The sequence below is a fragment of the Podarcis vaucheri genome (assembly GCF_965113315.1).
Source record: "Podarcis vaucheri genome assembly, chromosome: 1".
Taxonomy (NCBI): domain Eukaryota; kingdom Metazoa; phylum Chordata; class Lepidosauria; order Squamata; family Lacertidae; genus Podarcis; species Podarcis vaucheri.
In genome coordinates this window covers 123,532,375-123,546,419 of record NC_138759.1, presented here as the reverse complement: position 1 = coordinate 123,546,419, position 14,045 = coordinate 123,532,375, and the positions used below count along the sequence as shown (strand labels likewise).

General features: G+C 44.8%; 2 long non-coding RNA genes across 2 annotated transcripts; both read right to left on the bottom strand.

Annotated features, from left to right (window-relative positions):
- Nucleotides 1-4,964: 4,964 nt before the first annotated feature.
- On the bottom strand, nucleotides 4,965-7,092 carry LOC309525579. Its single transcript, XR_014216438.1, has 3 exons — nucleotides 7,039-7,092; nucleotides 5,990-6,708; nucleotides 4,965-5,748 (listed from the first exon to the last, which is right to left on the bottom strand). It is a non-coding gene; the product is annotated as an uncharacterized lncRNA (long non-coding RNA).
- Nucleotides 7,093-7,257: 165 nt separating this feature from the next.
- On the bottom strand, nucleotides 7,258-13,833 carry LOC309539965. The gene is made up of 3 exons (XR_014223031.1): nucleotides 13,798-13,833; nucleotides 12,623-12,740; nucleotides 7,258-8,227 (listed from the first exon to the last, which is right to left on the bottom strand). It is a non-coding gene; the product is annotated as an uncharacterized lncRNA (long non-coding RNA).
- Nucleotides 13,834-14,045: the final 212 nt, after the last annotated feature.

Here is a 14,045-nt window from a genome sequence, read left to right as displayed (position 1 = left end):
GAATCCCCCACAGCCACCCGCTCCCTGTCCCCCAAAAACAGTACTTCTGTCTTGTCAGGATTCAACCTCATGGGATGGGGAGATGGGTTACCAAAAGGGGCATCTGAACTGCAGTGACCTTGCTGCTGCCTCAGCCCCACTTCTTCCCCTCCTGCCTCCTTAAGGGGTGTTGGGGAGGCCAAGCAAGCAGTATCACCCAACTTCTGAGGGGAAGAAAAGCCAGTGCGAGTTTGCCAACTAACGCAAGATAAATTTAAACTAGAAGGACGGGATGTAAGAGGCACTCATGCCATGAGATCAGGGTTTCCACAACATGGGCCTCCGGCTGTTTTTGGACTACAATTCCCATAATCCCTGATCCTATCTAGGGATGATGGGAGTTATAGTCCAAAAGACAGCTAGAGGCCCACGTTTGGGGAATTCTGCACTAGATTAACAGAGGCAGATTTAGGGGGGAGTGAATGGTTCACCCGCACTGGGTACCAAGCCGGGGGGGGGGGGGAAGCACCGCGACAATAATGTAGAAGAGAAAGTGAGGGCAGGGGGCACCAAATTTTGGCATCGCACAGGGTGTTGCTGAAAGCCCAAAGTCTGTTGCTGATATTAAGCAGGAAGACTTCTGCTTATGGTGGAAATGGGTTAAGGCTCCCTTTCTTACATTCAAAAAGAGACCCGCCCCAGCTCAGTCAATTTATACAAGCTGGATCTGTGGAAAATGACACCGTTTTTGCACATGGTGGAAAGTAAGGGAATGCAGCTCTCTGAATAATAATAATTTTATGATTTATATGCTGCCCATCTGACTGAGATGCCCCAGCCACTCTGGGCGGCTCCCAATGAAATATTAAAAACACAATAAAACATCCACTGTTGAAAACCCTGCCTTCAGACGTCTTCTAAAAGTTGTATAGTTATTTATTTCCTTGACATCTGATGGGAGGGTGTTCCCCAGGATGGGTGCCACTACCAAGGAGGCCCTTCCACCTGATTCCCTGTAGCTTCACTTCTCCTAGTGAGGGGACCGCCAGAAGGCCCTCGGAGGTGGACCTCAGTGTCTGGGGATGGAGGTGGGCTTCAGTGACCAAGCTGCATGATGGGGATGGAGACAGTCCTTCAGGTTGAATATCCATTTTCCACCTCCCCTCCCAGGCTAAAACTCCGGATCGCTTCCAGACTCCATCACAGGGCCGGCCCTCCCATGAGGCACACTGAAGCGGCTGCCTCAGGAGGCAGAACTGGGGCAACCCACTGGAAAACCCGCATGCCTTTGGCAGATGAGTGGAGCGTTGCGAGGCAGCAGCCATCACAATATCAAATGATTCTGATGTCTATGGCTGCAAACCTGCTGCGCCCAGTGAACTAGGGGACAAGTCCCACTTGAACTCAGAATCTGATCCAACGAGCTCAGGGTTGCCTGAGACCTCCCTAGGGTTTCCCCACGGGCACCTTACATTTCACACGTGCAGCGTACCCGGCGCTCCTCTTCTTCCGCCATCCAACGACCCTCTCCGCCCACAGTGACGCGCTTCTCTCCTTGGGCTCGGAAGCAGGGTGGGTCCATCGCGGTGGTTCTTCCGATTGGGTCGGAGGGATGACGGGCGTGTTGGAGAACCTATGGAGACGGCTTAAATCGGCTCAAGAGAGGGAGAAAATATGCAAACGGAAGGAAGGACTGCAAAGGGTCGTTGCGCTTTTACGCACGGAACGCAGTTAGGAAGTGGCAGGCTGGTTGGGGAGGGGACCAGTTTATAAGACTTTTAGATGGATGATTGCCGGGAATCCCGGCCTGCAATGTGGCCGGTTTGCAGGCTGCCGTTTACACTGGGTTGCTTTTCCCTCTGGAACAAACCCCGGCACGTTTTTGCATGCAAATCGGTGGCTAAGGCTGCAGCACTCCAGATTTCGCTTTAGATTAGATGATTGCAAGGAATCCCGGCCTGCAATGTGGCCGGCTTGCAGGCTGCCGTTTGCATTGGGTTGCTTTTCCTATTGGAACAAACCCCGGCGCGTTTTTGCATGCAAATCGGTGGCTAACGCTGCTTCGCTCCAGATTTCGCTTTTTATTTTTATTTTTTAATAATATTTTTATTGCTTTTTTCCAAGGTCAGAATACATCTTCAATAACACAGCAAAAGCGGTTTTACAGAAAGAAAAAGAAAGATTAAATAAATAAAAAATCACTTTTCAGAATCTTTTTTCATAATCAACTGGACTTCCCCACATCTTCCATCCCCTGCTTTCTTTACAATAAATCTAAACAGCAAATTGATACCTTGTTTCATGTGTTTTTGTGCTTTCCTCTAATTTATATACTCTAGAATTTAAACTTTTCACAGTCATAACTTGATTTCCATCGTTTTCATATTTCAATACTGAAGCATGTTTTTCCCAAAACTTAGCAAATTCTCAACATTCAAATAACTTATAATGTTTTTGTAGATAGTCCTTAAATTTTTTCCAGTCCTCTTCCACTGCCTCTTCTCCCAGGTCCCGGATTCTGCCAGTCATTTCAGCTAGTTCCATGTAGTCCATCAGTTGCGTGTAGATTTCGCTTTTTAAAACGGATTCGTTTCTTGCGCTAGCCTCGGCGTGCTTTCGTGCGAGGGACTCTTTTGGGTGGGTAGGGGCTGCAAATCCCAAACAGCCGCTGTGGAATCGTAGGGTTGGAAGAGGCTTAATCTGACCACCCCGAGGCTTGAGCAACGCAACGCGTTGTGGCGGGTGGGGTGTTTTGTTCGGTGAAGGTAGCCAGCATAATTCAAAGATAAAGTACGAACAGTATTTTGAACCTCCAGGCTAAGCAACAACCCTTCTCCCTGACACCTAGAATTCTGTGTGAAGCATCTTGCATGTCCCTGTGGTCTGAAATGGTACAGCCAAACACAGGCTTGAAAGAGAGCGAGGTTTGGAATATGAATAAATCGCACTTCAATATACATTTCGAGGCAATTTACAACCATAAAATAAAACACCTAAAGATAAGTTTAGGAATAATACAAATAAGCGCCCAAGGCAAAGACTCTTTCCTCCCCAATCCTGCTGAAAAAGTTTGTCAGAAGAAAACGGTTTTTAATTTTCCCCCTGGAAATTACAAATAGGCAGCTGTTGTGTTTCAACATGTGTGCAGTTCCACAAAAGATTCCCTTGGGGGTCCCTTTACAAATGTCAAGAATCATTAAAGAGACTAGGACTACTAAAGTACCTAATTGATTTTAATGGCATTCTCTTCATCAGCATTTGGGGAGTGGGATAATTACCTAGCAGAAGTCCCTTTTCCAACCACTTGAAAAGTTAGCTCAGGAATCCCTAGCCGTCTCTTAATACAAGTGTGCAGTGCCGTCTAGTGGACGCCTTGGGATCATGCCAGGCTGTCAGCTTTAGAGCTGTGCGCAGGCATACCTAAAAACAGGAAAGCTTTTGAGATTTTTTTCTGACGCAGGGTGGATAAGTTCTGCTTCTCCTCTCTTCCCCTAAAGGAAAACACGCAGCCTCTAAATCGTTTGCCTCTTCACCCGTGTAACCCATACTTCAGGTAGAATACTTGACCCGTTTCTTTTCTCTAATAGTGTTTTTTGTGTGTGGTCATTTGGTCAGATTTTAGCTCTTAAAGCTGGGCTTGAAATTCTTGGAGATCTTTGCAACAAAGCCATGATGGATGGGTGGGGCTTCAAGGGTGGCAGCGAAACTGTCCCCAAATCAAACACATCTTGGTTTTCTTTTTAGCAAGTACGGTAACTACTTATTTGCAGCATAGCCCTGAAACTTGCTGCATATCCCCTTTTTGGGGAGTTCTAGCATCTGTGCATCAATAGAGTTTGATTGCACTGAAAAAGAGAGCTATATATGTTGTGTGTGAGAGAGAGTATTCCTCAGAAAAAGGATCTGTCTTTTGTTGTTAAGCTGTACAGTTCCCTGCACATTAATGGTAATATATATACGTGTGTGTGTGTATACTGAGAACTAATGATTATTCAACATGATTCCTGGAATGTCAGTAGACTACATTCTTGGAGGCAACATACCACTTGTAAAAGTCCAATAACACCTGCATAAAAACCACTCCATCAACACTCCAAAGTATCGCTAACAGATTGAGGTTGAATCCTGACAAGACAGAAGTACTGTTTTTGGGGGACAGGAGGCGGGCAGGTGTGGAGGATTCCCTGGTCCTGAATGGGGTAACTGTGCCCCTGAAGGACCAGGTGCGCAGCCTGGGAGTCATTTTGGACTCACAGCTGTCCATGGAGGCACAGGTCAAATCTGTGTCCAGGGCAGCTGTTTACCAGCTCCATCTGGTACGTAGGCTGAGACCCTATCTGCCTGCGGACTGTCTCGCCAGAGTGGTGCATGCTCTGGTTATCTCCCGCTTGGACTACTGCAATGCACTCTACGTGGGGCTACCTTTGAAGGTGACTCAGAAACTACAACTAATCCAGAATGCGGCAGCTAGACTGGTGACTGGGAGCGGCCGCCGAGACCATATAACACCGGTCTTGAAAGACCTGCATTGGCTCCCAGTACGTTTCCGAGCACAATTCAAAGTGTTGGTGCTGACCTTTAAAGCCCTAAATGGCCTCAGTCCAGTATACCTGAAGGAGCGTCTCCACCCCCATCATTCTGCCCGGACGCTGAGGTCCAGCACCGAGGGCCTTCTGGCGGTTCCCTCATTGCGAGAAGCAAAGCTACAGGGAACCAGGCAGAGGGCCTTCTCGGTAGTGGCGCCCGCCCTGTGGAACGCCCTTCCAGCAGATGTCAAGGAAATAAGCAGCTATCTTATTTTTAAAAGACATCTTAAGGCAGCCCTGTTCAGGGAAGTTTTTAACGTGTGATATTTTATTGTATTTTTGGGTTTTATGGAAGCCGCCCAGAGTGGCTGGGGAGGCCCAGCCAGATGGGCGGGGTATAAATAATAAATTATTATTATTATTATTATTATTATTATTATTATTATTATTATTAAACTTAACAACATGAAGTTTTAAGTGTTGCAATGCAGCATAATTAACCCCTGTTCAGGATTCTGCCAACCCAGTCCATTCTTCCTCCACCCTCTGGTTTTCTGTTTCCTTCCCTCAACTGTCAGTCAACATTCTGTGGGGACTGAGCTCAATCCTCTTTCGAATGGGTTTTTTTTGGCAGTGGGATGGGACTTTTTTTCACTGCTATGAGTTTGTGGGTGCCAGACTCCCCTAAATTCCTGGGTCCAGTAGGTGTTACAATTTAGAAGGCTTGGGGAGTTAAACTGGATGCTAGACCCAGCTTTCCATGTGCAGGGAAATGCGCCATTACAAGAACAAAGGAAAGGTAATGAGTCACTGAGAAATCAAAGACCCTGTGGCAGACGACAAATCAACTGAGAATTAGTTAGAAGACAAAGCCAGAGCTTGAATTAATGTCTTTAAGGTTGGCTGTGATGTGACCTAGAGGGAAAAAGGTTGCAGGCTGGTAAAGGGCAGCAAGCTGGAAAGAGGGTCAGAACAAGATGGTTGACTTATATCTGAATCTAAGGCTGCAGCTATTGGAGAAACAAGACCATTTTGGGTGTTGATGCTGTCAACCCCTTCATCATGGGCTCAGGATGTATATGTGTGTATATAAACCATATATCATAAAGACACCACAGTCTCTGCTTTGCCTCATTTCCAAAAGGAAACATAAACTATGGGTAAGCACCTGGAACACCTGGAATCTTGCCCCACTCAGATATTGTGGTGGCGTGCAACACTATTCTGAAAATCTAAGGGTTTCCTTAAGAAGAGTTTGGATTTGATATCCCGCCTTTCACTCCCTTTTAAGGAGTCTCAAAGCGGCTAACATTCTCCTTTCCCTTCCTCCCCCACAACAAACACTCTGTGACGTGAGTGGGGCTGAGAGACTTCAAAGAAGTGTGACTGGCCCAAGGTCACCCAGCAGCTGCACGTGGAGGAGCGGAGACGCGAACCCGGTTCCCCAGATAACGAGACTACCGCTCTTAACCACTACACCATACTGGCTCCCACTTGATACCTCCCTTTTTATGGGTGGTCCCATTATGGATCCATATATTATTAAGCATGGCATGATGTTTTTCCTGCACTGGTTTTATATGATGAAAACATTTAGTATCACCAGTGGTTATTTCAACATTACAACGTAATGGGTTGGTTTTTTTAATGTCTCGATTTTTAATATTTTATTATTTTTCAGGTTTATACATTTCACTAATTTTACAATCATTCTGACATTTCAAAACTTGACTTCCTTCGCCCTCTTTCTGCAGCTCCTTAAATTTATTTTTAATATCTTCTGCATATCCAAATTAACTGATATAGCACAAAGGTTATATCAGTACAGATGGTTGCACTTTTTATAGAAAGAAACCTAGCCACAACCAGCTAGATAGTTTCTTCTCGGTTATTAGGGACAGAGCTGACGTCTGCAACAGCCAGGAACAGAACCCCCGTGTAAGGGGGTATTTCCATTTTTTAATTTGCTTTTATGAAACTGGAAACTTGACATATTTATTATTATTTACCTTGCCTTTCTGTTTCTAAAAAAACCTGAAGCCTTTCTTTTAGGAATTCTAGGGGCCGAAATCCTAGGGGAGCAGAAAAGACTATTTATGTATGTGACCACGGCTGCACGGATGTAATTAGCTCGGAGATGGAAATAAGATAAAGTCGCTACCAAAGAAGAACGGCAGATCAAGTTGATGGATTACAGTGGTGCCTCGCAAGACGAAAAGAATCCGTTCTGTGATTCTCTTCGTCTAGCGGTTTTTTCGTCTTGCAAAGCAAGCCCATTGAAGAATTAGCGGATTAGCGCTATTAGCGGCTTTTAGCAGCTTATCTGCTGATCGGATCAGCTGATAAGTGGCTTAGCGGCTTAGAAAAAAGGGGGGGGGGAACCAGAGGAACTCCCAAGACATTGTCGTCTTGCAAAGCAAGCCCATAGGAAATTCGTTTTGCGAAGCACCTCCAAAACGGAAAACTCTTTCGTCTAGCGAGTTTTCCGTCTTGCGAGGCATTCGTCTTGTGGGGCACCACTGTATGCCGAAACGGCTAGAATGACCGGAAGAACCAGAAATCAGGAAGACCAAAATTTTAATAAGGAATGGGGGAAATTTATAATTTATCTTAAAAACTATTGTAAACAGTTAAAATCGTTATGTTTAAAATTTATGTTTTTGTTTTTTTAAAGCACTTCTTGCAGCATAAATAGCAATAACAAGCATACTAAAAAGGATGTGAAATAAGGCTGGGTTCTGCTTTATTAAGCAGACAGCTGTCATTTAATGGATTGTAACCCCCCAGCTTTAGTGAACAAACAGCATACAGAAATAAAACAAAAATGGCATGTAAAGCATCAAAGAAAACAAATCAAATGAATTTCAGATGATTTTCACACAGCTACACAATTCCTTTTCTGTTGCAAATTAGAAAATGATATTTAGATCTAAAAGCTTAGCAAATACTTTCAAGAGTCACTCAAAGCAGTCAAAAAGTTAAAATACATATTTTGAAAGCTGGTAGTTTTCTAGTTCAACATTGAACCAGGTCGCTGAAATTATGCAATCAGAGCAAGACAAATAGCATGATTAATTTATACCCTTTGTGGTTTTCTGACAATGTTATTCACAACTGGAATTAAGTGTAGATGACTGACTGTTTAGATTTTATTTTCTCTCAGGCTACAGGAGCTTTGCAAATAAATCTAATATCGTTAAGAGCTGAAAAGTGCATCATTCAGTGACTAGTTGTTGATCTGCTAAAATCAACTTCACAACAACACATCTATGTCTTTGAGTCAAGCGGAAGAAAACATCTCAGCAAAGAAACAAGTTTCCATGCCACATTTGCAAGGGATTATTTGCCTTTCTGATAGGAAGGACTTTAATTCGTTTTAAATTCTATAATGGACCTTACTTTACCATTTAAGCACTTGACTCAGACATTTAAACCTCGGGCAAAACAGAGAAAGCAAAGACTTCGGGGCCGTATGTTGAACCACATTAAGAACGGGCCTGTAGAACCTCAACACTAGAGCATCTAAATTGCAACGGAAAAGGTCTCAAGTCTTATATTCAGCATCTTCAGGTCGACATCTCTGGGTCCAGGTAGGGCTGTCTGAAGAGCTGCTGTCAGTTCTGTAAAGACTGTTGTGCTAGATGAACAAATGTTCTGACCTGGTACAAGGCGGCTGGCTTTATCTTATAGTGAGGTTTCATATCCTGAGGATGTTTTGGTGCCTGTGGGGAAAATAAAAATAAAACCCTAATGGCATCCTGCTTAGTGGTATGAATAAACAAAACAATTAAACAACTGACCACTTGTCCTTTAATGGTACGCTAAATCTGCTGTCCAAGATGGGCTCCATCTCCCTGACTTATCATAAGGCTGAAAATCTGTAACAATAAATATAACTGATTGCCGATTTGCAGTTTGTCCAAGTTCAAGGCTTTATTTTATTCTATTTATATACCTGAAGGAGAGTCTCCACCCCCATCGTTCAGCCCAGACAGTGAGGTCCAGCGCCGAGGGCCTTCGGTGAGAAACCAAGTTACAGGGAACCAGGCAGAGGGCCTTCTTGGTAGTGGCGCCCGCCCTGTGGAACACCCTCCCATCAGATGTCAAAGAAATAAGCAACCATCTGACGTTTAGAAGACATCTGAAGGCAGCCCTGTTTAGGGAAGTTTTTAATGACTGATGTGTTAATGTAGTTTTAATCTTTTGTTGGAAGCCGCCCAGAGTGGCCGGGGAAACCCAGCCAGATGGGTGGGGTATAAATAAATTAGTAGTAGTAATAGTAGAATCTAGGGAGAAAAGCAATGACAAACCTAGACAGCATCTTAAAAAGCAGAGACATCACCTTGCCAACAAAGGTCCGTATAGTTAAAGCTATGGTTTTCCCAGTAGTGATGTATGGAAGTGAGAACTGGACCATAAAGAAGGCTGATTGCCGAAGAATTGATGCTTTTGAATTATGGTGCTGGAGGAGACTCTTGAGAGTCCCACGGGCTGCAAGAAGATCAAACCTCTCCATTCTTAAGGAAATCAGCCCTGAGTGCTCACTGGAAGGACAGATCCTGAAGCTGAGGCTCCAATACTTTGGCCACCTCATGAGAAGAGAAGACTCCCTGGAAAAGACCCTGATGTTGGGGAAGATGGAGGGCACAAGGAGAAGGGGACGACAGAGGACGAGATGGTTGGACAGTGTTTTCGAAGCTACCAGCATGAGTTTGACCAAACTGCGGGGGGCAGTGGAAGACAGGAGTGCCTGGCGTGCTCTGTTCCATGGGATCACTAAGAGTCGGACACAACTAAACGACTAAACAACAACAATAGTAGAATACAGGATTGTCCTGTATTTCAATGTCAGATGCTATGTACAAAGCCATAAACAACCGGAACCCTGGTTCCCTATGCTCTGACTTGATCAGCAAGATCTGCTGGGTTACTTTTCATGAACCCTGATGCCCCTGAGGTTTGGATGGTGTCCACCAGGGACTATGCCTTCAATGTGGCAGGCCCTTTCTCATGTACCAAGGAAGTGGGGCAAATTTGCCCATCCTGTCCTCCTGTGCCTTCATCCATTCTACTCCCCTGTGTGTTTGGGGGTGAGGATGTGGAAGTAGAAACCTGTGTGGGACAAGAAGGTTGGCAAAGAGAACAGAATTGAAGATTCAGTGGCTGCACACTCCCCGGTTACCTCAGAGGACTTGGAGGTGATGGAACCAGCATCTGAGGGAAGAAATATCAATCCAAGTCAGTGTTCGGCACAATTATGTGCCGTGCTGTGACAGCGGCTTACCGTATTTGGATTGTTTTGCTGCTGAAACATGACAAAGGTTGCCCACGGAGTGACAGAGCCAAGTATAATTTCTCAAGTCATTATTCTTCGCCCATGCGGCAATAAACATCACCCATGTGTATTAATGGATAAATCATCGCTGATAAAAATGACCAAACCGCAAGCGGAACGAAGACTCTGGACCTGAGAAGAAGTCGTTTAACGTCTCTCCCATTCCCACATTTATTGATGTTTCCAACAGTTCCGAGTGCAGAGGGAAGGTTGGAAAGTCTTTAAAATAAATGCATTTCTAATGAGTGACTAAACGTCATAAATCACCACACCTCAAACAGCCATGATAAGCTAATGGTCTTCTTTTTATTTAAATACGATATATAACCAAGCAGAGTTCCCTGAGCTACAGGGCAATGTTGAAGCAAAGCGGTTTCTCCTTTCTAGGCCTTGAGCCTTAAGGCGGCCGTACACACCCTCCATTTAAGTAGGATATGAGTCAATGCAACACGTGTGCACCTGTGCTATTAAGTCGCCCTGTCCCCCTTCTGTGGGTATAATTTCAGGACCATAGCGTGTTAAACCATCGTTACTCATCCAGGTTTCATACAGGTGTTGGTAATACAACAGGGACTATAGGGTTGCCACCTGTCCTGTATATTATAGGATTGTCCCGTATTTCAATGTAAAGTGCTATGTCCTGTACTGAGTCAAATACAGGATGCAGTTTGTCCTGTATATCCATTTTGCTGCTTCTTTCCCTCTCCCGCCGCTCTCTCTTTCTGCCAAGTTAGGAATCCTCTCCAAATGCCCATCCCAGCTCCTGACTTGGCTGGAGAAACCCCTTCTCGCTTCTTTCCTTTCTCTCCCCCCTCCACCTCCTATCTCTCCTCATCCTGCCCCCAAGGAGGAGCAAACCAGGGCAAGGATTTCGTGTCGTCGCTTCCAGTTCTCATCTGCAGAGCTGCAACACTGGGGCCCGTCCCTCAGAAATCAACAAGTTCTGGGGCTCCAGAATCAAGCAGTTTTGTGCCAGTGTAGCCCAGAAGCCCCCATTATGTTTTTTTAAAAGATATCTATTAAAGTTTTTTTTTAAATGTAACAATGAAAATGAAAAATAAAAAGAAACAAAAAACAAAATACAACATAAAAACAGTTTAAAAACAAATAATTTCCCATAACATATCTTCCTTACACATATTTCCCCAGACCTCCTCATACCTCCCTTCTTTGTATTCCACTTCAATTTGTTAGTTCAGCAAATCCTTACCATTAAGCTTTTACCCATTTGTAAACCTTTTTTTTCGTATCTCCTAAAGCATTACAGCTGGAAACCCCTTAGTTTCTATCCAACATCCTTCTAACATTCATTAATTTTAAAATATTTCTGTAAATAGTCTTTAAATTTCTTCCAGTCTTCTTTCACTATCTCTTCTCCCTGGTCTCGGATTCTGCCAGTCATTTCTGCCAATTAGAAACCCCCATTATGAACATAGTTATCTGCATGGTATTTGAGAGAGGAAGGTGGGGGAGAGAAGTAGGTCCCCACAAGGCTTGCCCTCCTCCCCGCCACCTAATCTTTCTTTCCTCTCTTTCAGAAATTTAGCATGTGGAACAAAGTTTGTCCCTCACAGCGGTTCTCAACCTGTGGGTCTCCCAGATGTTGTTGGACTACAACTCCCATCATCCCTGAGCTCTGGCTTTGCTAGCTAGGGGTGATGGGAGTTGTAGTACAACAACATCTGGGGACCCACAAGTTGAGAAAGGCTGCCTCAGCAGAATGTGCCCTCCTATTTCTTTATTTTTTGCCCTGACCTGCATATACTGCTGTACAGTACTGCATGCGTGCAAAAAGAGTTATGTGGAAAGTCATGAATTTCAACTCTGGGTAGCAAAGCACAGACAGATTTACAAATTTATGTTTAGGTGTGTATGCGTGTGACAAATTCCAGAGGGGCCATCCTGTTAGGCCGCAATGGATTGTAATGGGTTGCTTTGAAGTTACTTCAGCACCAGGTGTGGGGGGAATCGCACCCCCAAATCTCATACCCTCCAACACTTTGAAGCCAAGACCTGAGACACCATCTTCTCGCTTTTTTATCGCAAGAGCACGGTGGCCATTTTGCACCCCAGTCCCCCCCCTTTTAAAAAGCACTTTTCCAGGCACAACACCCAAAAAGATCTGGTTGTAGTTATCCTAGGCTCTCTGACACCCATTCAGCAATGTTTACAGAGATTGCATGTTTTGTCTTGTAGAGACCTCACTTTTTAAAAAAAGAAAGATATATATATTGGGATCTGCTGCCCTTGTAGATCCTGCTGTCTGAGGCAGTTGCCTCACCTTGTCTCATGGGTGGGCCGGACCTGCTCCAGTTGGTATGAAGGTGGTTTGAATAACCATGCATTGAACAGTGGGATTTCACAACACAACAATTGTGTTTTTAATATTCTGTTGGGAGCCGCCCAGAGTGGCTGGGGAAACCCAGCCAGATGGGCGGGGTATAAATAATGATGATGATGATATATTATGATTATTACAGTCATACCCCGGGTTGAAGTAGCTTCAAGTTAAGTATTTTCAGGTTGCGCTCTGCGGTGACCCAGAAGTAACAGAGCACGTTACTTCCGGGTTTTGCTGCTTGCGCATGCACAGATGCTCAAAATAATGTCATGCGCATGCGTGGAAGCGGCAAAACGCGCATGCGCAGCCGCGTCTTACGTTTACTTCAGGATGCGAACGGGGCTCTGGAACGGACCCCATTCGTATCCAGAGGTACCACTGTATTACTACTACTACTACTACTACTACTACTACTACAATGAAAAAGATACAGTGGTTTACCAGAGACAAGTAGGAACTGACACTGATGAATAGGACAGCAGGATGTATGGAGCAGACTGATTGTATGAGCAGTTTTCTTCTTCTTCAAGCTGAATACTGCAATGTAGCCTGAATCTGTCTGCATAAACAGAACAATGTGATTATCTAGGTAACTTACCATCAAACCAAGACATACTTCACCAAAGACTGAGACAATTTACTACAGCACAAAAAGCAGCGCTTTAAATTTTCCATTGCTTGGGCGTGAGAAGTAGGGCATTTCAATAACGCCATGCTCCTACCTTCCTCTGTGTCCTCCTCATAAAGTAGCTTCTCAAGTGCTTCGGCTGCACACTGCCCCATGCCCCAGAAAGGCTGAGGGGAAGCTGTTCCTTCATTTACAACATGTGAGTCAGGTCAGGATACAGGAACAATCAAGTATGCGCTGCCTGCTTGCTATCATTAACATTCATGAAGGGCAGATCAAAGTTCTGGACATTAGTTATGAGAAGAAATTGGGGCAAGAGAGCAACAGCTTGGAAAGGGGGTCTCCATTAGGGTGCTTACAGACACAGACACCCCCAACTGCCCTATTTTCCAGGGACAGTCCCAGATTTACAGAAGCCTGCCTGGTTTCCGATTTGATCCCAGAGTATCCTGCCTTTCCTTAAGGTAAAGGGTAAAGGGACCCCTGACCATTAGGTCCAGTCATGACCAACTCTGGGGTTGTGGCACTCATCTCGCTTTATTGGCCGAGGGAGCCGGCGTACAGCTTGCGGGTCATGTGGCCAGCATGACTAAGCCGCTTCTGGCGAACCAGAGAAGCGCACGGAAACTCAGTTTACCTTCCTGCCGGAGCGGTACCTATTTATCTACTTGCACTTTGACGTACTTTCGAACTGCTAGGTTGGAAGGAGCAGGGACTGAGGAACAGGAGCTCACTCCGTCGCGGGGATTCGAACCGCGGACCATCTGACTGGCAAGTCCTAGGCTCTGTGGTTTAACCCACAGCACCACCCGTGTCCCTTACTTTTCCTTAGGACGTCCCTATTTTCATTGGACAATCTAACCTCCATGCAAGCTTTGTGCAAGCAAATAGGTAATCAGGATGCTATAAGTAAGTCCTGCAAAGGTCTTCAGTACTTTTTAAAAAATCAAGCCTGATTACAACCTCCAAGATAATCCCCCACACTTACCATGTAGAGATCTTGAGAGGATGGCATGATTCACACAACTCTGTAATATGATAAAAATAATAATAATTTATACCCTGCCCATCTGGCTTGGTTTCCCCAGCCACTCTGGGTGGCTCCCAACAGAATACTAATAATAATATTAAAAATGTGATAAAACACCAGACATTTAAAACTTCCCTAAACAGGGCTGCCTTCAGATGTCTTCTAAAAGCCAGATAGTTGTTTATTTCCTTGACATCTAATGGAAG